Below are 24,546 nucleotides of genomic sequence, written 5' to 3'. Positions count from 1 at the left end.
ATCCGATCCCGGTGGGCTGGACTGACCACTTGTTGGTGGAAGTCTCCTGTCCCATTGATGATCTGCCATTTAAATCGGCGGAAAGATTGGTTCTTAAAAGACAGTGGCATAAGTTGAAATTGGAGGAGTTTTTCGGGATGCTGGAGAAAGAGCCCCTGGGCTTTACTCAGAATGTGGAACAGGGTTACGAATTGTTTTGTAAATGGATTTCAGACGCCCTCGACTCCCTTATACCAATGCGCTGGTCAAAATGCCATACTAAAGTACCAAGCCCATGGTATAATGACTCGCTTGCCGAGCTAAAAAAAATCTGCCGGAAAGCTGAGAGGGTATGGAGGAAGACTTATGATCCTAATCTGAAGTCCATTTATTTTGCCAAACTCAAGAACTACCACAGGACAATTTGCAGAACCCGGGCCACATTCTATGCCCAGGAATTCCAAACCAGCACCAATCCCTCTAAACTAATTTTTAAGGTCATCAAAGACCTTTTGAACAAAAGGGCCACCTCGACTGCAATCTGCACTGACGCTCACTGTGAAGGTTTGGCATCCTTCTTTTTAGAAAAAGTGCAGACTATTTATCGAGGATTTAACTGCTCACTGCCTGACCCAGAGTTAGGGAGTTTCAACTTGCCAGAGGCGGAGACTTTGTCTTCCTTACCGGAATTGTCCATGGAGGCCTTTGACATACTGGGTCTCAGGATCAAATCTGGGTCTCCGTTAGATCCGCTGAAGCCTGATCAAATCAGGACTCTTCCCCTCTCGTGTCGGGCCCCGATGCTTTCCCTAATCCATCTGTCGTTAGCTTCTGGAACGGTCCCTTCCTCGTGGAAGCAGGCGGTAGTTACACCTGTCTTAAAGAAGGTTACTTTGGACCCGGCTTTGCCTGAGAACTACCGCCCCATATCCCTTCTCCCCTGGATAGCCAAAATTACTGAGGCACATGTCAATTCCATCCTTGGTCGCAATAACATCCTAGATCCGAGTCAGAATGGTTTCCGGTCGGGACACAGTACCGAGACCGCGTTGCTCTACATGACCGAGCATTTACGTGGGGTACTCGATGCTGGGCGAACGGCGGCGCTCCTTTTATTAGATCTGAGCGCCGCGTTCGACACTGTGTCCCACCGTATTCTGACTCTGCGCCTTGAGGAGGCTGGTATTGCGGGGACTGCTCTTCAGTGGTTCTGCTCGTTCCTCTCCGGTCGGTCCTTCAAAGTGGCTATACCACCTGGCCAGTCCGTCTTTCATTCACTGGATATGGGGGTCCCTCAGGGTTCCTCGTTGAGCCCAACATTGTTCAACTTGTATGTGAGACCGCTAGCTGTGATCGTCAAACAATGGGGTTTGACAATGACCTCATATGCTGACGATACGCAGCTGGCGGTGACTCTGAGTAGTGACCCTGAGGTGGATGCCCCCAGATTCCGAGCAGGACTTCTGGCCGTAGCAAATTGGCTAAGATCCAATTGCTTACAACTGAACGCCAAAAAAACTGAAGTTATGGTGTTGGGGAAACATGCAGAGCTCTGGGGTGATCAGTGGTGGCCGCCGGAATTGGGCGTCACTCCCGTTCCTGTCTCCGAGGTAAAGAATCTAGGAGTTTGGATGGATTCGGCCTTATCCTTCTCGAGTCATACGAAGAAGGTTGCAGCCACCTGCTATGGTATCTTGCGGGGCCTCAGACCTGTCCTTAAGTTTTTCGACTCTTCTACCCGGCAGCTCGTGGTCCAAGCCACGGTTCTATCTCGGCTGGACTACGGCAGTGTGCTGCTTCTGGGGATTAATCAGGCTGAAGCATCTAGACTTCAAAGGGTGCAGAATGCTGCGGCACGGGCCATTGTTGGCCTTCCCAAATACTGCTCCGTGTCCAGTACGATTTCCGCTCTACACTGGCTGCCGGTTAGGCAAAGAAATAAGTTTAAGTCGCTATGCCTGGCCTTTAAAATTCTGAAGCTTTCTTTGCCGCCGGCACTTGCGAACTTGCTAACTCCGTATATACCATAGAGGTCTTTGAGATCGGAGGCTCTTCATCTAGCGCTCTGCCCCCGTTTTAAACTCAGTAGGATGGGTGGTCGATCTTACTGAGTACTTGCCGCTGGTTTGTGGAATGCTCTACCGGTGCACATTCGTGCGTTGAATAGTCTTACTGTCTTTAGACGTATGATTAAAACCTTCTTGTTTTCTGTACCCGACTGGGATCCTCTTCTCTTGTTCTGTGTTATGTTCAGTACCTGTTCAAGCGCCAGGACGCCCCTTCGCTGGGGCAGCTGTGCGCGATATAAAAACTAATAACATAACATAACATAACATAACATAACATGTGAGTGAATGTGAGTCAGAGAGAGTGAGTGACAGGTAGTGAGTGAGAATGAATGAGATTAAGTATCATTAATTGAGGATAAGCAAGTGTAACTGCAAGAGAGTGATAGTAAATGGAAATCTTAAATAGCTGCAAGTGTTATAATGGCCAGTAGTAGTAGTAGCACACCCACCTCATTTGAAGCAACTCGAGCTTCGGCCAATGAGTTGAAAGTGCCAGCTCTCCTACTCCCCCTAGAGGCCACTATACCTCAGACTTAAAAGCGCAAGTGTGAAAAGAATAAGCCTCAGGTCAGGGAGGAGGGTGGGTCGCATGCGACTATATAAAAGATTCAATTGCTGGAGAACTGGAGACGCCAGTAAGTAAGAAATGTCCTCGCTAACATTGAATCTTTTGTATATTCACATGCTTAAATCAGAAGAGCTAACAGTACTATCATAATAATTATAGAGGGCAGCAGTTACCTCCAGGCTCCTGGTGGAATGCGCCCTGACTTTTCACTTTAGTGGACACTTAGCCTTACTATGGTAGAAAGTAATGCAATCTGAGAGCTAATGTGCTATCCCCTGTTTTTATAGGGGACAACATTCCTGCCTGTCCAGAAGACACAAATAGCAGGTCTAAAGAGAGAATGTCATTTATTTTCTGAATGTAGAATCTGAGGAATCAACATAAGTCTAAGGAATGTAATGATCTTTCTGCTGACATACTTGGGTTTGGGAAGAAGGGACGTAGAATGACTACTTCATTCAAATAAAAGGCAGTAGAGAGCTTGGTTATGAATTTAGGATTTGTTTTCAGGATGACTTTGTTTCTACTGAACTGAAAAAAAGGTTCTTTGACAGTGAATGCTTGCATTTCCCTTGCTCTCCTTGCTGAAATCAGTGATGGAAAAAGTGCTGTTTTCCATGAAACAAATTTTAAGTGCACCTTATGCATTAGTTCAAAGGGAGGTTGCATTAACTGACTGAGGACAGTATTGAGTTCCCAAGGAAGTTGGAGCTCAACAGTGTCCATAATGCAAGGTGACTGATATTCTCTTTCAGCTCTTTGTTTATAATTTGAGATGGTTAAGTTGCTCTCACCTTTAATGGTGAAATGTTAAGTACAGTAAAAACCATATTAGATGCTGTCATTGTCGATGGATGGTATCCCGTCGTCAACTGTGTTGTCATCGACATCGTCATTGAAGGTGTTGTCGCCGACTTCAAGTGCTGCCATCGACTTTGTTGTTGAAACCGTTGGCGATGTACAGGTGGGGATGACCTGAAGAGCCCTTTCATAAATTGTTTTATAATTCTTACGGAGAACAGAGTAGATGACGCAAGTTCTGTTCCTTGAAATCTTGATACTGTCTCTAGAGGGACTCTAACTGATGTGTATGTTAGTCCACTTTTAGTTAGATCTAACAAGTATGGGAGTATTTGCTGAGGTTGGACTTGAAGTGGATGAAATTATTTATTTTTGCACCAACAAAAAAAAGCTTTCACTTGCCATTGAAGGTTTTTATAATTGTCGAAGCTATTGGTTATGCTCAGGTGTTTATACAGTCTTGCAACAAATCCAATCTGCCAAAATCTAAGTGGCAAGGCACCATGCTGTCAGGTGCCATGATTTAGGGTCATGGCACAGTATCTCCAGGGTGTCTGGAGAGGAATTAGTAGTGCGATTTAAGAGGGATTCCTGGGCATGTTGTTTGCTGCAAAAGTTTGCTCTACCAGTACTGGTGTGGCTATGTTGGAGCAATGAGGTTTACAGTGCAGTGATCTGACTTTGCCATCCTCAAAACACAGGCATTCAGGGGACATGGAGGAAAAGCAAAAGCGAGTAGCTTGAACCATCTGATCAAAAGGGCATTGCCCAAGGTTTTTGGGTGCCAAAATCTGCTTACTAAGAACCTGCATTTCTTGTTGTTGTAAAGGAAGGTGGAGGATTGTGCCCTCACAATTGTCAACAAAGGTTCATAAGAAAATCCAGGCGTTCTTTGAAAGTTTAACATGCTAAGTTTTATTTAGTCTTTCCACAGTTTAGTAGGACAGCCGACACGTGTTTCGCCCAAAGGGCCTATTTAGGCCGTGGGCTTTTTCAAGGCAAAATCGGGTATTCAGTCAGATCGGATTCGTAATTCAGGCGAGGGCCGTAGTCAGAGTCTCTGTTCCACTCACGGACCGCAGAGAGAGTCTCTGCGGTCCGTGAGTGGAACAGAGACTCTGACTACGGCCCTGGCCTGGATTTTTTTATAAACCATTGTTGACAATTGTGAGGGCACAATCCTCCACCTTCCTGTATATTTACCTCCATAATGGCTCTTGGGTGAAGCCTTTCGTGAGGAATGTGCCACAGCATATTTGGGCCATGAAAATTGTAGCACCGAAATCCAGAAACCTCCACCCTAACAACGATTCACATTTCTTGTTGTTGGTATAATGAAGTGATTGATCATGAAATATGCTGGAATATGTAATTGACTTGGTCCTGATTTAATTTCCACTAAAGGCCATCTAATAGTTGTCGATAGAGAGTGTCTGCCTGAATGCTTTGACGTCCTGGCAGGTGGTCCAGAGTAAGGTCTCATTCGAAGTCTACAAAAGGGAATGCGACCTATTCAGGAGGGCATTAAACCTAATGGGGACTTCTATTGTGTGACGAGTACTGATTGTAGACAGATTCTTTGTCATGGCTTGGGGCTTAATCAAACTTTTTGATGATGGGAACGCCTCTTCCAATTGTATGTTGAGTATCACTCCCAGGCACTGAATTTTCGTGTGGTACTGTAAAGATGATTTTTCTTTCTTTAGCGTGAGACCCAAACACTTAAATAGATTGATACAGGTGGACGTCAAAGCCCTTGCTTCTTCATTTGACGGAGCACTGACGAGCCAGTCGTACAAGTATTGGCACATCTGGTGACCCTGCTGCCTGAGGAAGGCAGCAACTGGTGCTAGACACTTGGGGCCAGGTGTACAAAGAATTTTTCCAGTCGCAAATAGCCCTAGATGCAGAATCAGTCCACTTGTGGCCAAAAATACTTTTTCCAATGTACAAAGACGGGTCGGTAACTTGTTAGAGAATCGCAATTTGAATTTGCAATTCAGTATTTGAAAGGGGGGTGTTTTAGGTGTCCCTTCCAAAGACCAATCTTGAAAAGAAGAGAGTGTCCCAGAGAACCAGAAAGGACTGGGTATTCGAACAGTAAGTAGAAATTCCTTTCTGTGTTATTCAACTTTAGGTTTATAACCAATTGGTTTTGCTTACAAGTTTTAAATTTCTTGTATACAGGTAAATTATATAGGTGTTGATTATCACACAACACTGGAATGATTTATTTCTCTCAACATTTTATTTTATAAAGTTAAAATCATTCATATAAAATTCATCACCGAACATTTAGTATTCAACACGTGTTTTTGGGCATGCCCTAATCTAATACAAAGGTCAATCCTAATCTTTTTTAATGCCCGATAAAAAATAAAATCAAACAATATCTTCATACATTGAGAATTTTTATATATTAAAATTGCAAATATATGTTATTGCGGGTGGTACCTTGTCGATGCGTTTCGGTGCGTTGAGATCTTTTAGGCACCTTCTTCAGGACAAACTTTAAAATTGGCTACTATACATTCTTCTTTCTAAAAAATAAGTAAAAACAATTATTACCTAACTAGTTCGAGAGTTCATCTTAGTCTGTGCAGTGTTGAGCACTCATTATACCTTATATCGTTTTAACATCAAAGGACTATCTATCTTACTTGAATTGCTTTTTCGTCAATTGTTCCCACTTTTTGTTGGGTTTTGTCAGTCCCCGACTTCACTATGTGTCAGTTTCTTGTATTTCTAAAACATACAGATTACAGAATAATGTTATCCAGATTTCTATTCTTTATTTTGGTTTAGAGATCCCCTTGTTAAAATGTCACTTACTTAAAAAACTGGGGATTGTTTTTCTACGTGTCTTCGGTTGCGTCTTTGGAAATTGCGCAAGATGTCCGATAGGTGGACTTTTTTTCTTTTTTGAAAATCCGCCTGTTGAGTAACGAGATACTTTGAATATATTGCCCAGTGATGTTATTTACTGTATCTTGTAGCAATGTATTAATGCCCTTATTTGTTTACATACCGGACAATCTATGGCTTGTCTTCTGCGTTTAAAATAGGCGCAGGTCTTCACTTTATCATTGATGCTGGCGGCAGACTACCCATATGTGTGGAGAAGTCTCCTCTCTCGTTGCCTGATGGTATAAGGGAATACATGTGTTTAGTGCTGATTAATAGTATATACAGCACGTTTTAGGTAATTTTACCATTTACAGTTGTCAACTGTATCCTTATTTATAGTTATAAGGCTATATTATCCACCTTCATTTACGATAGATCGTTTAAAACTTTCGTAATGACCCTTATGTATTTTTGTGGTTCCACTAGGTCCATCACCCCACAATGTTAAGGTGCGTGCTGCGTTTTCATTAACCTCTCCTTTTTGTTGACATTTACCATTTTTCTCCCCTGGGCGAGTCTGCTTAATAGACCAAACCACCACTCGTTTGTTACCGCGGTGGGAAGTGTGTACGCCCATTCCGTTTTTGCAAATCCCCTTGTGCTATTATACGGGTCGCTATACCAATCCCGTTTCCGCTATCAATAGTACTGATTTTTAAGTTAAAGCGGTACTCTCAACGTTCACTTTTAAGCTATAGGGGATGCTTCTTTTTAAACTAAAATAATGCCGTTAGCGACGCACTCCTCTGTCGGGTTGCTTACCTGAATGCTGTAGCACTCCACCGTCGACACGTCCTCTCTCCCGTAGGTTGGTATGTGGAGAGATGGCTGTTCGCGGTATTTATACTAATGCGGGCGGCAATTATTAATTAATTGGAAACACTTGCTTATACTCAAGTAGTTTTCTACTCCCATTTTGGTGTGTTCGCTCCTATTTTGTAGTCTATGTTTTTTTTTCTGCGTGAACTAAGCGCCATTTTAGTAGTTTGTTTACTTTTTCAGAACTACACGGTGTGTCCATATCTCTAGTATCGGTAAATTTGATTATTTTGATGCGCCTACGTTATTTTTTCGCACGAGGGTTAGTGTCGTTTCAACCTTCGCTCAAACTTTCATCTGGAGACAAATTAATGTCTTGCCAAGATGGTATATTTTTAATGATAAATTCCTTCTATTATGGTGTCTCAATCCTTTCTAAATAGACAACCTTCTTACACATTTACGATTAGTTGATTGTGATACGCAAAATGGTCAACCATTTCCTTAGTTACCAGAGTATTTCAAATTTGTCTATACTAAATGTACACTCGACATATTTTAGTATATATTTCGATATTGTTAGGCATGTATAATCCAGAACAATAAAATATAATGATGCAATAGCGTTTCATTTTATGTACATGTTATATCTTATATTTGACTCCTCAGTACTACTAAACAGTTCAAAATACAATATTTTCAGTTACACCCAGAAGAACAAATTTCAGAGAATAACCTTCATACATATTGCGTTTCAGTATATGCAAAGTTATTGGTTACACGTAACATAGAATGTACATTTAGCCCCTCTTGTTCAACAGTGTCCATATAAACCATGCTGCACTTGATAAACAGTGTCTATCTAATCAATACTACACTTGATAAGCTGTTTTGTTTGCCAGTTTATTTGCAAGATCTTGTATCCCTTTTCATTTGCATCTCGGCTACAAGTATGGACCATTCCCTTCTCATAGCTAACTGTTTACACTTTTACTGTTTCCGACTCTTATTATCAAAAGGGCCCTGGCCAGTTAGTATGGTTATTTTGGACATCGTATCAGGGCCTATTTGTCTTAAATTCCTGGGATTTTATTTGATCAACCTTTCCCATTCTTCACGGCAATTAAGACCTAGGTAATATGTCTTGAATTTTGACATGTAGAACTGTTCCCTCAGTTTGCGTTTTTTGAGCATGTCGCCCCCTCTCAATGATACCTTGATTTTCTCGAGAATGAACCACTTGGGATCATCGGCTCCGTGCTGGGCAGAGATCAAGTGATCCACAAGTGGTGCACCTTTTTTGAGGTTCTTGATTGCGGATCTGTGTTCCGTCAATCTTTGGCGCATTTCTCGTCCAGTTTCACCTACGTAACATTTATTGCAGGGGCAAATGAGCATGTAAACTACATTGGATGTACGGCAGTTCACATGATCATTCATCCAATGGTAGGTTCCATCCATCTCGATTTTATCTGATGTTATAATATTTTTGCAGTGGGAACATGTCCCACATGGTAGATTTCCTCTTATTGGTATATTGTTTTGAATACTCCTTAAACCCAAAGATTTTGGTTCGCGGAAAGTTTGTACTAATTGATTTTGAATTGTCCTGTTTTTTCTGAAAGCAAAAATAGGTTTCGTTAATGGTGCCATGCCTTGTTTATTAAGTAAAGACCAATTCTTATTGATTAAATTCTTGACTTTATTGCTGTAACCATTAAAGTCAGACACCATTACTATTTCATTTCTTTTCTCTCTTTGTTTGTCCTTGGGTTCAAAGAGGCTATCTCGGTTGTAGTATTTTGCTCGCTTGTAGCTCTCTCTTATCAAGCTTTTCGGATAACCTCTCTGAGTGAGTTTAGACTGCAGTATCTCGGAGTGTTTCTCAAATGATTGTTTATTGCTACAATTGTGTCTAATGCGCAAAAATTGGCTAAATGGGATTCCATCTTTTTGGCAGTTTGGGTGGTAGCTGGTGTGATGGAGCAAAGTATTCCTGTCAGTAGGTTTAACAAATAATTCTACAATGATGTGACCATCCTGTTCTTTGATCTTAATATCTAAAAAATCTACCTCCTGTTGACTTCTGGTGGATGTGAACCTTAGGTTGGGGTCTCCCTTGTTCAACCATTCCAAAAACATCACTAGATCTTGTTCGGATCCATCCCAAATAAAGAAAATGTCATCTATAAACCTTGACCAGTGTAGGACATTTTCAAAGAAAGGACTCATTTCGTTATGTATATGTATTTTTTCAAACTTACCAACGTATAGGCATGCCAGGCTGGGAGTACATGTGGCTCCCATACTGGTACCTTTTGTTTGGCAAAAAAAGTCTTTCTTGAATAAAAAGATGTTATTTTTTAGAATAATCTCTATATATTCTACTATAAATCTATTCTCCATTGATAACTCCTCTTGATCATTCTCTAGAATTTCTTCGATCATGTTTATAGTGTCTTGCTGCGGAATATTTGTATAAAGTGATTCAATATCAAGACACACTAACCATTGAGTACTCCTATTAAACTTGATACCTTCGACTTTTGAAATCATGTGCGTCGTATCTTTAATATACGACGGTAAGAGGGTTACAAGAGGTTGGATATAATGATCCACGTACTTGCTTAGTGGTTCTGTCAAAGAATCTATTCCTGACACTATCGGACGCATTGGTGGGTCATCCATGTTCTTGTGAACTTTTGGGAGCCCATACAATGCCGGAATTTTGGGGTGGTCATTTATCAGGAAACGGTATTCTTCTTCACCTATGATCCCATCATCTTTAGCATAGGTGACCAAATCCCTCACTTTCTTTTTCAGATTATTCCAGTCTGTTACACTAGAGGGTTTGTAGTGTTTCTTATTGTCCAGTAATTTCAACATACGTTGATCATAGTCATCTGTTCTCATTAGGACTATACTTCCTCCCTTGTCTCCAGGTTTTATAGTTATTACCTCACTACTAGACAAGTTTCTGAGTGCTTCTTTTTCATTTTTTGATAGGTTATTGGGAGTCCAGGGTTTGATATTTAATATCCTTTCTAAGCCACTAATCACTACTTTTTCAAAAGTCTCTACCTCAGGACCTACCATATTAAAAATTTTTGGGGTGGTCATTTATCAGGAAACGGTATTCTTCTTCACCTATGATCCCATCATCTTTAGCATAGGTGACCAAATCCCTCACTTTCTTTTTCAGATTATTCCAGTCTGTTACACTAGAGGGTTTGTAGTGTTTCTTATTGTCCAGTAATTTCAACATACGTTGATCATAGTCATCTGTTCTCATTAGGACTATACTTCCTCCCTTGTCTCCAGGTTTTATAGGTATTTCCTCACTACTAGACAAGTTTCTGAGTGCTTCTCTTTCATTTTTTGATAGGTTATTGGGAGTCCAGGGTTTGATGTTTAATATCCTTTCTAAGCCACTAATCACTACTTTTTCAAAAGTCTCTACCTCAGGACCTACCATATTAATAGGCGGAGTCCAAGTGGATGGAGGTTTGAGAACGGATTTGTTATTTGTATTTCTTTCAGCTTTGCCCTCAAAGAATTTTTTCAATCTAATTTTCCTAAAAAGGTCGCGGACATCTTTTTCTATGGTGTATCTGCAACCTTGTGTACTGGGTGCAAATCCTAAACCTTTTTCTAGAACACTCACTTCATCAGGTGTTAAAATTTTATTGGAAAGATTTATGATCAGGGCTTTATTTTGATTCGGAGTGATTAATCCCAGTCTTTGTGACTGCGAGTCCGCATATAGGGTCTCCTCATTGTGTTCCCTGTCTGAGCATTGCCGGGACGTCCCCTCCCCCGGGTCCTGAATCCCCTGGGCTGACGTCTCTGTTGTTGGCCTAAAAAAACTGCTGCATATTCTCTGCTGCTTCCTGCTTCATCGTCTCTCTGTTCTTTCCTATTTCTATTTTCATTATTTCTATCACCTTCAGAGTCTGAACTATTATAAAAAGTATCTGAAAAAGTCACATTCTTCTTGAAATATCTATTTTTGTTGTATTTTTGTTGGTTACCACTATATTCGTTATGAACTGGTTGCTCATAATAGTCCTTCTGAATGTAGAGGTAAACAAGATCAACTTTATAGTTAGCTACATCTTTTCTTAATTTGTTGGTTTTTTTGTTGATCATATATTCCTCGTATCCACTGATGTCCTCTTTGATCTCATCTAGTTTTTTCTTTGCATCGTCTAGAGCAGTGTTTTCATTTAATTCCTTCTCTAGACTCTCTATCTCTTCTCTTTCTATTAATATAATTTCTTGGGCTGTTTCGATGATGAGTAACATCCAATCGCGACTACAACGGTTCGCGATGAGTGTCCAATTTTCTTTAAACTTCTCATTTTTAGTGAATAAACCAGGTTCATTTTTAATTTGAAGTCCCACTGGTATTACTCCCTTTTTGCAATACTGGATAATAAACTCTGAGTGTAATTCAGTGCGGATCATCTTTTTCTTTAAGTTCCATAGTTTATTCCATCTATCATCATCTTTACGGGACAGGGTCATTGAATTGATGGTTTTAGAGCCCCCTCCTGTCAATTTTTTAAATTGGTCTTCGGAGAAGCCGAAAGTCCTAAGAGTATCCATGTTATTACACACGTTTTAACTCTCCAGCTATTAAAGCTATCACAATCTTGAAAAGAAGAGAGTGTCCCAGAGAACCAGAAAGGACTGGGTATTCGAACAGTAACTAGAAATTCCTTTCTGTGTTATTCAACTTTAGGTTTATAACCAATTGGTTTTGCTTACAAGTTTTACATTTCTTGTATACAAGTAAATGATATAGGTATTGATTATCACACAACACTGGAATGACTTATTTCTCTAAACATTTTATTTTATAAAGTTAAAATCATTCATATAAAATTCATCACCGAACATTTAGTATACAACATGTGTTTTTGGGCATGCCCTAATCTAATACAAAGGTCAATCCTAATCTTTTTTAATGCCCGACAAAAAATAAAATCAAACAATATCGTCATACATTGAGAATTTTTATATATTAAAATTGCAAATATATGTTATTGCGGGTGGTCCCTTGTCGACGCGTTTCGGTGCGTTGAGATCTTTTAGGCACCTTCTTCAGGACAAACTTTAAAATTGGCTACTATACATTCTTCTTTCTAAAAAATAAGTAAAAACAACAATTATTACCTAACTAGGTTGAGAGTTCATCTTAGTCTGTGCAGTGTTGAGCACTCATTATACCTTATATCGTTTTAACATCAAAGGACTATCTTACTTGAATTGCTTTTTCGTCAATCGTTCCCACTTTTTGTTGGGTTTTGTCAGTCCCCGACTTCACTATGTGTCAGTTTCTTGTATTTCTAAAACATAGAGATTACAGAATAATGTTATCCAGATTTCTATTCTTTATTTTGGTTTAGAGATCCCCTTGGTAAAATGTCACTTACTTAAAAAACTGGGGATTGTTTTTCTACGTGTCTTCGGTTGCGTCTTTGGAAATTGCGCAAGATGTCCGATAGGTGGACTTTTTTTCTTTTTTTAAAATCCGCCTGTTGAGTTACGAGATACTTTGAATATATTGCCCAGTGATGTTATTTACTGTATCTTGTAGCAATGTATTAATGCCCGTATTTGTTTACATACCGGACAATCTATGGCTTGTCTTCTGCGTTTAAAATAGGCGCAGGTCTTCACTTTATCATTGATGCTGGCGGCAGACTACCCACATGTGTGGAGAAGTCTCCTCTCTCGTTGCCTGATGGTATAAGGGAATACATGTGTTTAGTGCTGATTAATTGTATATACAGCACGTTTTAGGTAATTTTACCATTTACAGTTGTCAACTGTGTCCTCATTTATAGTTATAAGGCTATATTATCCACCTTCATTTACGATAGATCGTTTAAAACTTTAGTAATGACCCTTATGTATTTTTGTGGTTCCACTAGGTCCATCGCCCCAGAATGTTAAGGTGCGTGCTGCTTTTTCATTAACCTCTCCTTTTTGTTGACATTTACCATTTTTCTCCCCTGGGCGAGTCTGCTTAATAGACCAAACTACCACTCGTTTGTTACCGCGGTGGGAAGTGTGTACGCCCATTCCGTTTTTGCAAATCCCCTTGTGCTATTATACGGGTCGCTATACCAATCCCGTTTCCGCTATCAATAGTACTGATTTTTAAGTTAAAGCGGTACTCTTAACGTTCACTTTTAAGCTATAGGGGATGTTACTTTTTAAACTAAAATAATGCCGTTAGCGACGCACTCCTCTGTCGGGTTGCTTACCTGAATGCTGTAGCACTCCACCGTCGACACGTCCTCTCTCCCGTAGGTTGGTATGTGGAGAGATGGCTGTTCGCGGTATTTATACTAATGCGAACGCCAATTATTAATTGATTGGAAACACTTGCTTATACTCAAGTAGTTTTCTACTCCCATTTTGGTAGTTCGCTCCTATTTTGTAGTCTATGTTTTTTTTCTGCGTGAACTAAGCGCCATTTTAGTAGTTTGTTTACTTTTTCAGAACTACACGGTGTGTCCATATCTCTCGTATCGGTAAATTTAATTATTTTGATGCGCCTACGTTATTTTTTCGCACGAGGGTTAGTGTCGTTTCAACCTTCGCTCAAACTTTCATCTGGAGACAAATTAATGTCTTGCCAAGATGGTATATTTTTAATGATAAATTCCTTCTATTATGGTGTCTCAATCCTTTCTAAATAGACAACCTTCTTAGACATTTACGATTAGTTGATTGTGATACGCAAAATGATCAACCATTTCCTTAGTTACCAGAGTATTTCAAATTTGTCTATACTTAATGCACACTCGACATATTTTAGTATATATTTCGATATTGTTAGGCATGTATAATCCAGAACAATAATGTATAATGATGCAATAGCGTTTCATTTTATGTACATGTTATATCTTATATTTGTCTCCTCAGTACTACTAAACAGTTCAAAATACAATATTTTCAGTTACACCCAGAAGAACAAATTTCAGAGAATAACCTTCATACATATTGCGTTTCAGTATATGCAATAATTAATAATTGGCGCCCGCATTAGTATAAATACCGCGAACAGTCATCTCTCCACATACCAACCTATGGGAGAGAGGACGTGTCGACGGTGGTGTGCTACAGCATTCAGGTAAGCAACCCGACAGAGGAGTGCGTCGCTAACGGCATTATTTTAGTTTAAAAAGTAGCATCCCCTATAGCTTAAAAGTGAACGTTAAGAGTACCGCTTTAACTTAAAAATCGATACAAAATGGAATGATGGACGGAGCGTTTGAACAAATCAAACACTCACCCCCAGTCAACTGATCTGGGTTTAATGCAACACCATTCTTTAGTTCACTCAGCCACCCCAGTTCAGAAATGGCTATATGCAAATCAGTCTGACCCTGTGCCTTATGGGAACAGTCCAGCCCGAACTGCCAAGCCATGTCTTCCCTGGACCGGAAACAAGCATCCTGGGACCGGTTTCGGATTCATAATTCTCATCAGCCAGGCTATCTTGAATCCAGTGGCCAAGTGAACAAGGGACTCACGTCTGAGTATACCCTGCCACACTTAGGGCGAACAAAGCGATACAAAAGGGGATGATGGACGGAGCGTTTGAACAAATCAAACACTCACCCCCAGTCAACTGATCTGGGTTTAATCCATCACCATTCTTTAGTTCACTCAGCCACCCCAGTTCAGACATGGCTATATGCAAATCAGTCTGACCCTGTGCCTTATGGGAACAGTCCAGCCCGAACTGCCAAGCCATGTCTTCCCTGGACCGGAAACAAGCATCCTGGGACCGGTTTCGGATTCATAATCCTGATCAGCCAGGCTATCTTGAATCCAGTGGCCAAGTGAACAAGGGACTCACGTCTGAGTATACCCTGCCACACTTAGGGCGAACAAAGCGATACAAAAGGGGATGATGGACGGAGCGTTTGAACAAAACAAACACTCACCCCCAGTCAACTGATCTGGGTTTAATCCATCACCATTTTTTAGTTCACTCAGCCACCCCAGTTCAGACATGGCTATATGCAAATCAGTCTGACCCTGTGCCTTATGGGAACAGTCCAGCCCGAACTGCCAAACCATGTCTTCCCTGGACCGGAAACAAGCATCCTGGGACCGGTTTCGGATTCATAATCCTCATCAGCCAGGCTATCTTGAATCCAGTGGCCAAGTGAACAAGGGACTCACGTCTGAGTATACCCTGCCACACTTAGGGCGAACAAAGCGATACAAAAGGGGATGATGGACGGAGCGTTTGAACAAATCAAACATTCACCCCCAGTCAACTGATCTGGGTTTAATCCATCACCATTCTTTAGTTCACTCAGCCACCCCAGTTCACAAGGCACAGGGTCAGACTGATTTGCATATAGCCATGTCTGAACTGGGGTGGCTGAGTGAACTAAAGAATGGTGATGGATTAAACCCAGATCAGTTGACTGGGGGTGAGTGTTTGATTTGTTCAAACGCTCCGTCCATCATCCCCTTTTGTATCGCTAAACTTAAAAATCAGTACTATTGATAGCGGAAACGGGATTGGTATAGCGACCTGTATAATAGCACAAGGGGATTTGCAAAAACGGAATGGGCGTACACACTTCCCACCGCGGTAACAAACGAGTGGTGGTTTGGTCTATTAAGCAGACTCGCCCAGGGGAGAAAAATGGTAAATGTCAACAAAAAGGAGAGGTTAATGAAAACGCAGCACGCACCTTAACATTGTGGGGTGATGGACCTAGTGGAACCACAAAAATACATAAGGGTCATTACGAAAGTTTTAAACGATCTATCGTAAATGAAGGTGGATAATATAGCCTTATAACTATAATTAAGGATACAGTTGACAACGGTAAATGGTAAAATTACCTAAAACGTGCTGTATATACTATTAATCAGCACTAAACACATGTATTCCCTTATACCATCAGGCAACGAGGGAGGAGACTTTTCCACACATATGGGTAGTCTGCCGCCAGCATCAATGATAAAGTGAAGACCTGCACCTATTTTAAACGCAGAAGACAAGCCATAGATTGTCCGGTATGTAAACAAATAAGGGCATTAATACAGTGCTACAAGATACAGTAAATAACATCACTGGGCAATATATTCAAAGTATCTCGTTACTCAACAGGCGGATTTTAAAAAAAGAAAAAAAGTCCACCTATCGGACAACTTGCGCAATTTCCAAAGACGCAACCGAAGACACGTAGAAAAACAATCCCCAGTTTTTTAAGTGAGTGACATTTTAACAAGGGGATCTCTAAACCAAAATAAAGAATAGAAATCTGGATAACATTATTCTGTAATCTCTATGTTTTAGAAATACAAGAAACTGACACATAGTGAAGTCGGGGACTGACAAAACCCAACAAAAAGTGGGAACGATTGACGAAAAAGCAATTCAAGTAAGATAGTCCTTTGATGTTAAAACGATATAAGGTATAATGAGTGCTCAACACGGCACAGACTAAGATGAACTCTCAACCTAGTTAGGTAATAATTGTTTTTACTTATTTTTTAGAAAGAAGAATGTATAGTAGCCAATTTTAAAGTTTGTCCTGAAGAAGGTGCCTAAAAGATCTCAACGCACCGAAACGCGTCGACAAGGGACCACCCGCAATAACATATATTTGCAATTTTAATATATAAAAATTCTCAATGTATGAAGATATTGTTTGATTTTATTTTTTATCGGGCATTAAAAAAGATTAGGATTGACCTTTGTATTAGATTAGGGCATGCCCAAAAACACATGTTGAATACTAAATGTTCGGTGATGAATTTTATATGAATGATTTTAACTTTATAAAATAAAATGTTCAGAGAAATAAGTCATTCCAGTGTTGTGTGATAATCAATACCTATATAATTTACCTGTATACAAGAAATTTAAAACTTGTAAGCAAAACCAATTGGTTATAAACCTAAAGTTGAATAACACAGAAAGGAATTTCTAGTTACTATTCGAATACCCAGTCCTTTCTGGTTCTCTGGGACACTCTCTTCTTTTCAAGATTGTGACAGCTTTAATAGCTGGAGAGTTAAAACGTGTGTAATAACATGGATACTCTTAGGACTTTCGGCTTCTCCGAAGACCAATTTAAAAAATTGACAGGAGGGGGCTCTAAAACCATCAATTCAATTACCCTGTCCAGTAAAGATGATGATAGATGGAATAAACTATGGAACTTAAAGAAAAAGATGATCCGCACTGAATTACACTCAGAGTTTATTATCCAGTATTGCAAAAAGGGAGTAATACCAGTGGGACTTCAAATTAAAAATTAACCTGGTTTATTCACTAAAAATGAGAAGTTTAAAGAAAATTGGATACTCATCGCGAACCGTTGTAGTCGCGATTGGATGTTACTCATCATCGAAACAGCCCAAGAAATTATATTAATAGAAAGAGAAGAGATAGAGAGTCTAGAGAAGGAATTAAATGAAAACACTGCTCTAGACGATGCAAAGAAAAAACTAGATGAGATCAAAGAGGACATCAGTGGATACGAGGAATATATGATCAACAAAAAAACCAACAAATTAAGAAAAGATGTAGCTAACTATAAGGTTGATCTTGGTTACCCCTACATTCAGAAGGACTATTATGAGCAACCAGTTCATAACGAATATGGTGGTAACCAACAAAAATACAACAAAAATTGATATTTGAAGAAGAATATGACTTTTTCAGATACATCCTATAATAGTTCAGACTCTGAAGGTGATAGAAATAATGAAAATAGAAATAGGAAAGAACAGATCGACGATGAAGCAGGAAGCAGCAGAGAATATGCAGCAGTTTTTTTAGGCCAACAACAGAGACGTCCGCCCAGGGGATTCAGGACCCGGGGGAGGGGACGTCCAGGCAATGCTCAGACAGGGAACACAATGAGGAGACCCTATATGCGGACTCGCAGTCACAAAGACTGGGATTAATCACTCCGAATCAAAATAAAGCCCCGATCATAAATCTTTCCAATAAAATTTTAACACCCGATGAAGTGAGTGTTCTAGAACAAGGTTTAAGATTTGCACCCAGTACACAAGGTTGCAGATACACCATAGAAAAAGATGTCTGTGACCTTTTTAGGAAAATTAGATTGAAAAAATTCTTTGAGGGCAAAGCTGAAAGAATTACAAATAACAAATCCGGTCTCAAACCTCCATCCACTTGGACTCCGCCTATTAATATGGTAGGTCATGAGGTAGAGACTTTTGAAAAAGTAGTGATTAGTGTCTTAGAAAGGATATTAAACATCAAACCCTGGACTCCTAATAACCTATCAAAAAATGAAAGAGAAGCACTCAGAAACTTGTCTAGTAGTGAGGAAATACCTATAAAACCTGGAGACAAGGGAGGAAGTATAGTCCTAATGAGAACATATGACTATGATCAACGTATGTTGAAATGACTGGTCAATAAGAAACACTACAAACCCTCTAGTGTAACAGACTGGAATAATCTGAAAAAGAAAGTGAGGGATTTGGTCACCTATGCTAAAGATGATGGGATCATAGGTGAAGAAGAATGCCGTTTCCTGATAAATGACCACCCCAAAATTCCGGCATTGTATGGGCTCCCAAAAGTTCACAAGAACATGGATGACCCACCAATGCGTCCGATAGTGTCAGGAATAGATTATTTGACAGAACCACTAAGCAAGTACATGGATTATTATATCCAACCTCTTGTAACCCTCTTACCGTCATATATTAAAGATACGACGCACATGATTTCAAAAGTCGAAGGTATCAAGTTTAATAAGAGTACTCAGTGGTTAGTGTGTCTTGATATTGAATCACTTTATACAAATATTCCGCAGCAAGACACTATAAACATGATGGAAGAAATTCTAGAGAATGATCAAGAGGAGTTATCAATGGAGAATAGATTTATAGTAGAATGTATGGAGATTATTCTAAAAAATAACATCTTTGTATTCAAGAAAGACTTTTTTTGCCAAACAAAAGGTACCAGTATGGGAGCCACATGTGCTCCCAGCCTGGCATGCCTATACGTTGGTAAGTTTGAAAAAATACATATACATAACGAAATGAGTCCTTTCTTTGAAAATGTCCTACACTGGTCAAGGTTTATAAATGACATTTTCTTTATTTGGGATGGATCCGAACAAGATCTAGTGATGTTTTTGGAATGGTTGAACAAGGGAGACCCCAACCTAAGGTTCATATCCACCAGAAGTCAACAGGAGGTAGATTTTTTAGATATTAAGATCAAAGAACAGGATGGTCACATCATTGTAGAATTATTTGTTAAACCTACTGACAGGAATACTTTGCTCCATCACACCAGCTACCACCCAAACTGCCAAAAAGATGGAATCCCATTTAGCCAATTTTTGCGCATTAGACACAATTGTAGCAATAAACAATCATTTGAGAAGCACTCCAAGATACTGCAGTCTAAACTCACTCAGAGAGGTTATCGGAAACGCTTGATAAGGGAGAGCTACAAGCGAGCAAAATACTACAACCAAGATAGCCTCTTTGAACCCAAGGACAAACAAAGAGAGAAAAGAAATGAAATAGTAATGGTGTCTGACTTTAATGGTTACAGCAATAAAGTCAAGAATTTAATCAATAAGAATTGGTCTTTACTTAATAAACAAGGCATGGCGCCATTAACAAAACCTATTTATGCTTTCAGAAAAAACAGAACAATTCGAGATCAATTAGTACAAACTTTCCGCGAACCAAAAACTTTGGGTTTAAGGAGTATTCAAAACAATATACCAATAAGAGGAAATCTACCATGTAGGACATGTTCCCACTGCAAAAATATTATAAAATCAGATAAAATCGAGATGGATGGAACCTACCATTAGATGAATGATCATGTGAACTGCCGTACATCCAATGTAGTTTACATGCTCATTTGCCCCTGCAATAAATGTTACGTAGGTAAAACTGGACGAGAAATGCGCCAGTGATTGACAGAACACAGATCCGCAATCAAGAACCTCAAAAAAGGTGCACCACTTGTGGATCACTGGATCTCTGCCCAGCACGGAGCCGATGATCCCAAGTGGTTCATTCTCGAGAAAATCAAGGTATCATTGAGAGGGGGCGACATGCTCAAAAAACGCAAACTGAGGGAACAGTTCTACATGTCAAAATTCAAGACATATTACCTAGGTCTTAATTGCCCTGAAGAATGGGAAAGGTTGATCAAATAAAATCCCAGGAATTTTAGACAAATAGGCCCTGATATGATGTCCAAAATAACCATACTAACTGGCTAGGGCCTTTTTGATAATAAGAGTCGGAAACAGTAAAAGTGTAAACAGTTAGCTATGAGAAGGGAATGGTCCATACTTGTAGCCGAGATGCAAATGAAAAGGGATACAAGATCTTGCAAATAAACTGGCAAACAAAACAGCTTATCAAGTGTAGCATTGATTAGATAGACACTGTTTATCAAGTGCAGCATGGTTTATATGGACACTGTTGAATAAGAGGGGCTAAATGTACATTCTATGTTACGTGTAACCAATAACTTTGCATATACTGAAACGCAATATGTATGAAGGTTATTCTCTGAAATTTGTTCTTCTGGGTGTAACTGAAAATATTGTATTTTGAACTGTTTAGTAGTACTGAGGAGACAAATATAAGATATAACATGTACATAAAATGAAACGCTATTGCATCATTATATTTTATTGTTCTGGATTATACATGCCTAACAATATCGAAATATATACTAAAATATGTCGAGTGTGCATTAAGTGTAGACAAATTTGAAATACTCTGGTAACTAAGGAAATGGTTGACCATTTTGCGTATCACAATCAACTAATCGTAAATGTGTAAGAAGGTTGTCTATTTAGAAAGGATTGAGACACCATAATAGAAGGAATTTATCATTAAAAATATACCATCTTGGCAAGACATTAATTTGTCTCCAGATGAAAGTTTGAGCGAAGGTTGAAACGACACTAACCCTCGTGCGAAAAAATAACGTAGGCGCATCAAAATAATCAAATTTACCGATACTAGAGATATGGACACACTGTGTAGTTCTGAAAAAGTAAACAAACTACTAAAATGGCGCTTAGTTCACGCAGAAAAAAAACATAGACTACAAAATAGGAGCGAACTACCAAAATGGGAGTAGAAAACTACTTGAGTATAAGCAAGTGTTTCCAATTAATTAATAATTGGCGCCCGCATTAGTATAAATACCGCGAACAACCATCTCTTTACATACCAACCTACGGGAGAGAGGACGTGTCGACGGTGGAGTGCTACAGCATTCAGGTAAGCAACCCGACAGACGAGTGCGTCGCTAACGGCATTATTTTAGTTTAAAAAGTAGCATCCCCTATAGCTTAAAAGTGAACGTTAAGAGTACCGCTTTAACTTAAAAATCAGTACTATTGATAGCGGAAACGGGATTGGTATAGCGACCCGTATAATAGCACAAGGGGATTTGCAAAAACGGAATGGGCGTACACACTTCCCACCGCGGTAACAAACGAGTGGTGGTTTGGTCTAGTAAGCAGACTCGCCCAGGGGAGAAAAATGGTAAATGTCAACAAAAAGGAGAGGTTAATGAAAACGCAGCACGCACCTTAACATTGTGGGGTGATGGACCTAGTGGAACCACAAAAATACATAAGGGTCATTACGAAAGTTTTAAACGATCTATCGTAAATGAAGGTGGATAATATAGCCTTATAACTATAAATAAGGATACAGTTGACAACTGTAAATGGTAAAATTACCTAAAACGTGCTGTATATACTATTAATCAGCACTAAACACATGTATTCCCTTATACCATCAGGCAACGAGAGAGGAGACTTCTCCACACATATGGGTAGTCTGCCGCCAGCATCAATGATAAAGTGAAGACCTGTGCCTATTTTAAACGCAGAAGACAAGCCATAGATTGTCCGGTATGTAAACAAATAAGGGCATTAATATATTGCTACAAGATACAGTAAATAACATCACTGGGAAATATATTCAAAGTATCTCGTTATTTAACAGGCGGATTTTTAAAAAAAGAAAAAAAGTCCACCTATCGGACATCTTGCGCAATTTCCAAAGACGCAACCTAAGACACGTAGAAAAACAATCCCCAGTTTTTTAAGTAAGTGACATTTTAACAAGGGGATCTCTAAACCAAAATAAAGAATAGAAATCTGGATAACATTATTCTGTAATCTCTATGTTTTAGAAATACAAGAAACTGACACATAGTGAAGTCGGGGACTGACAAAACCCAACAAAAAGTGGGAACGATTGACGAAAAAGCAATTCAAGTAAGATAGTCCTTTGATGTTAAAACGATATACGGTATAATGAGTGCTCAACACTGCATAGACTAAGATGAACTCTCAACCTAGTTAGGTAATAATTGTTTTACTTATTTTTTAGAAAGAAGAATGTATTGTAGCCAATTTTAAAGTTTGTCCCGAAGAAGGTGCCTAAAAGATCTCAACGCACCGAAACGCGTTGACAAGGGACCTCCCGCAATAACATATATTTGCAATTTTAATATATAAAAATTCTCAATGTATGAAGATATTGTTTGATTTTATTTTTTGTCGGGCATTAAAAAAGATTAGGATTGACCTTTGTATTAGATTAGGGCATGCCCAAAAACACATGTTGAATACTAAATGTTCGGTGATGAATTTTATATGAATGATTTTAACTTTATAAAATAAAATGTTGAGAGAAATAAGTCATTCCAGTGTTGTGTGATAATCAATACCTATATCATTTACCTGTATACAAGAAATTTAAAACTTGTAAGCAAAACCAATTGGTTATAAACCTAAAGTTGAATAACACAGAAAGGAATTTCTAGTTACCCTTCCAAAGACCAAACCAGTATGGCATATATTTTGGTTGCAAAACAGCAGTACTTTATCACCATTTTAAAAGCGGTGGTGACACATTCGCAAATGGGAAGGTGTCCCCTTGGGACCCCTTTCACTCTGAGAATGTTGAAAAAATATCTTTTAAGAGAGGACCACTGCTTACCCTTAACAAATGATACTTCATAATTCAATGTATTTTTTATTTTTGAACACATCTCTTTTTCCTTTCTGGGAAACAGACTCCATATAAAAAAGATAGCTTTATTAGCCACCATCACTGTGATGGCTGTGATTCCAAATGGGTCACAAATTGTGATCTACCTTATTAATATTCATGAAGTAGGTTGATTTGCGACCTACTAAGAATTGCTGGGAATAAATCATTTCATACATTAGGAATACCGATTTCCAAATTGCAATTCAGAGATACTTGCAATTAGGAGATCGGTATTCCTAATGTTAGTACATCTGGTCATTGGTATGAATCCTTGGAGCTGATTTGAGGCCAAAAAGAGTGTTCCTGGAATTGATAATGTTGGTCAGCCACTGAATAGGGATGTATTTTCTATGTTTGGGTGGATATGACATGGAAATAATCATCCTGAGGATCTGGGGACCCTTACTATCACTCTATTGAGGAGAAGGAGAATTTCATTTGATGGAGCACTGACGAGCCAGTCGTAACAAGTATTGGCACATCTGGTAACCCTGCTGCCTGAGGAAGGCAGCAACTGGTGCTAGACACTTGGGGCCAGGTGTACAAAGAATGTTTCCAGTCGCAAATAGCCCTAGATGCAGAATCAGTCCACTTGTGGCCAAAAATACTTTTTTCAATGTACAAAGACGGGTCGGTAACTTGTTAGAGAATCGCAATTCGAATTTGCAATTCAGTATTTGAAAGGGGGGTGTTTTAGGTGTCCCTTCCAAAGATCAAACCAGTATGGCATATATTTTGGTTGCAAAACAGTAGTACTTTATCACCATTTTAAAAGCGGTGGTGACACATTCGCAAATGGGAAGGTGTCCCCTTGGGACCCCTTTCACTCTGAGAATGTTGAAAAAATATCTTTTAAGAGAGGACCACTGCTTACCCTTAACAAATGATACCTCATAATTCAATGTATTTTTTATTTTTGAACACATCTCTTTTTTCTTTCTGGGAAACAGACTCCATATAAAAAAGATAGCTTTATTAGCCACCATCACTGTGATGGCTGTGATTCCAAATGGGTCACAAATTGTGATCTACCTTATTAATATTCATGAAGTAGGTTGATTTGCGACCTACTAGGAATCACTGGGAATAAATCATTTCATACATTAGGAATACCGATTTCCAAATTGCAATTCAGAGATACTTGCAATTAGGAAATCGGTATTCCTAATGTTAGTACATCTAGTCATTGGTATGAATCCTTGGAGCTGATTTGAGGCCAAAAAGAGTGTTCCTGGAATTGATAATGTTGGTCAGCCACTGAATAGGGAGGTATTTTCTATGTTTTGGGTGGATATGACATGGAAATATTTATCCTGAGGATCTGGGGACCCTTACTATCACTCTATTGAGGAGAAGGAGAATTTC

At 39.3% G+C, this 24,546-nt stretch overlaps 1 long non-coding RNA gene across 5 annotated transcripts in view; it reads right to left on the bottom strand.

Annotated features, from left to right (window-relative positions):
- Positions 1 to 24,546, bottom strand: part of LOC144753476 (uncharacterized) — a 485,329-nt gene that overhangs the window by 132,929 nt on the left and 327,854 nt on the right. For 2 of the 5 annotated variants that reach the window (XR_013594377.1, XR_013594379.1), the window contains exon 6: positions 12,145 to 12,230. The exons of 2 other annotated variants lie outside the window; for them this stretch is intronic. This is a non-coding gene — a long non-coding RNA (uncharacterized LOC144753476). Of the gene's footprint in view, positions 1 to 12,133; positions 12,231 to 24,546 lie in introns of those variants that run through there. One more of the 5 variants, XR_013594381.1, reaches the window with a different exon arrangement.

The sequence above is a fragment of the Lissotriton helveticus genome, chromosome 5_1 (genome assembly GCF_964261635.1).
Source record: "Lissotriton helveticus chromosome 5_1, aLisHel1.1, whole genome shotgun sequence".
NCBI classification, from domain to species: Eukaryota; Metazoa; Chordata; class Amphibia; order Caudata; family Salamandridae; genus Lissotriton; species Lissotriton helveticus.
Note: the sequence above shows the minus strand (reverse complement) of the source record. Positions and strands in the feature narration are given on the sequence as shown.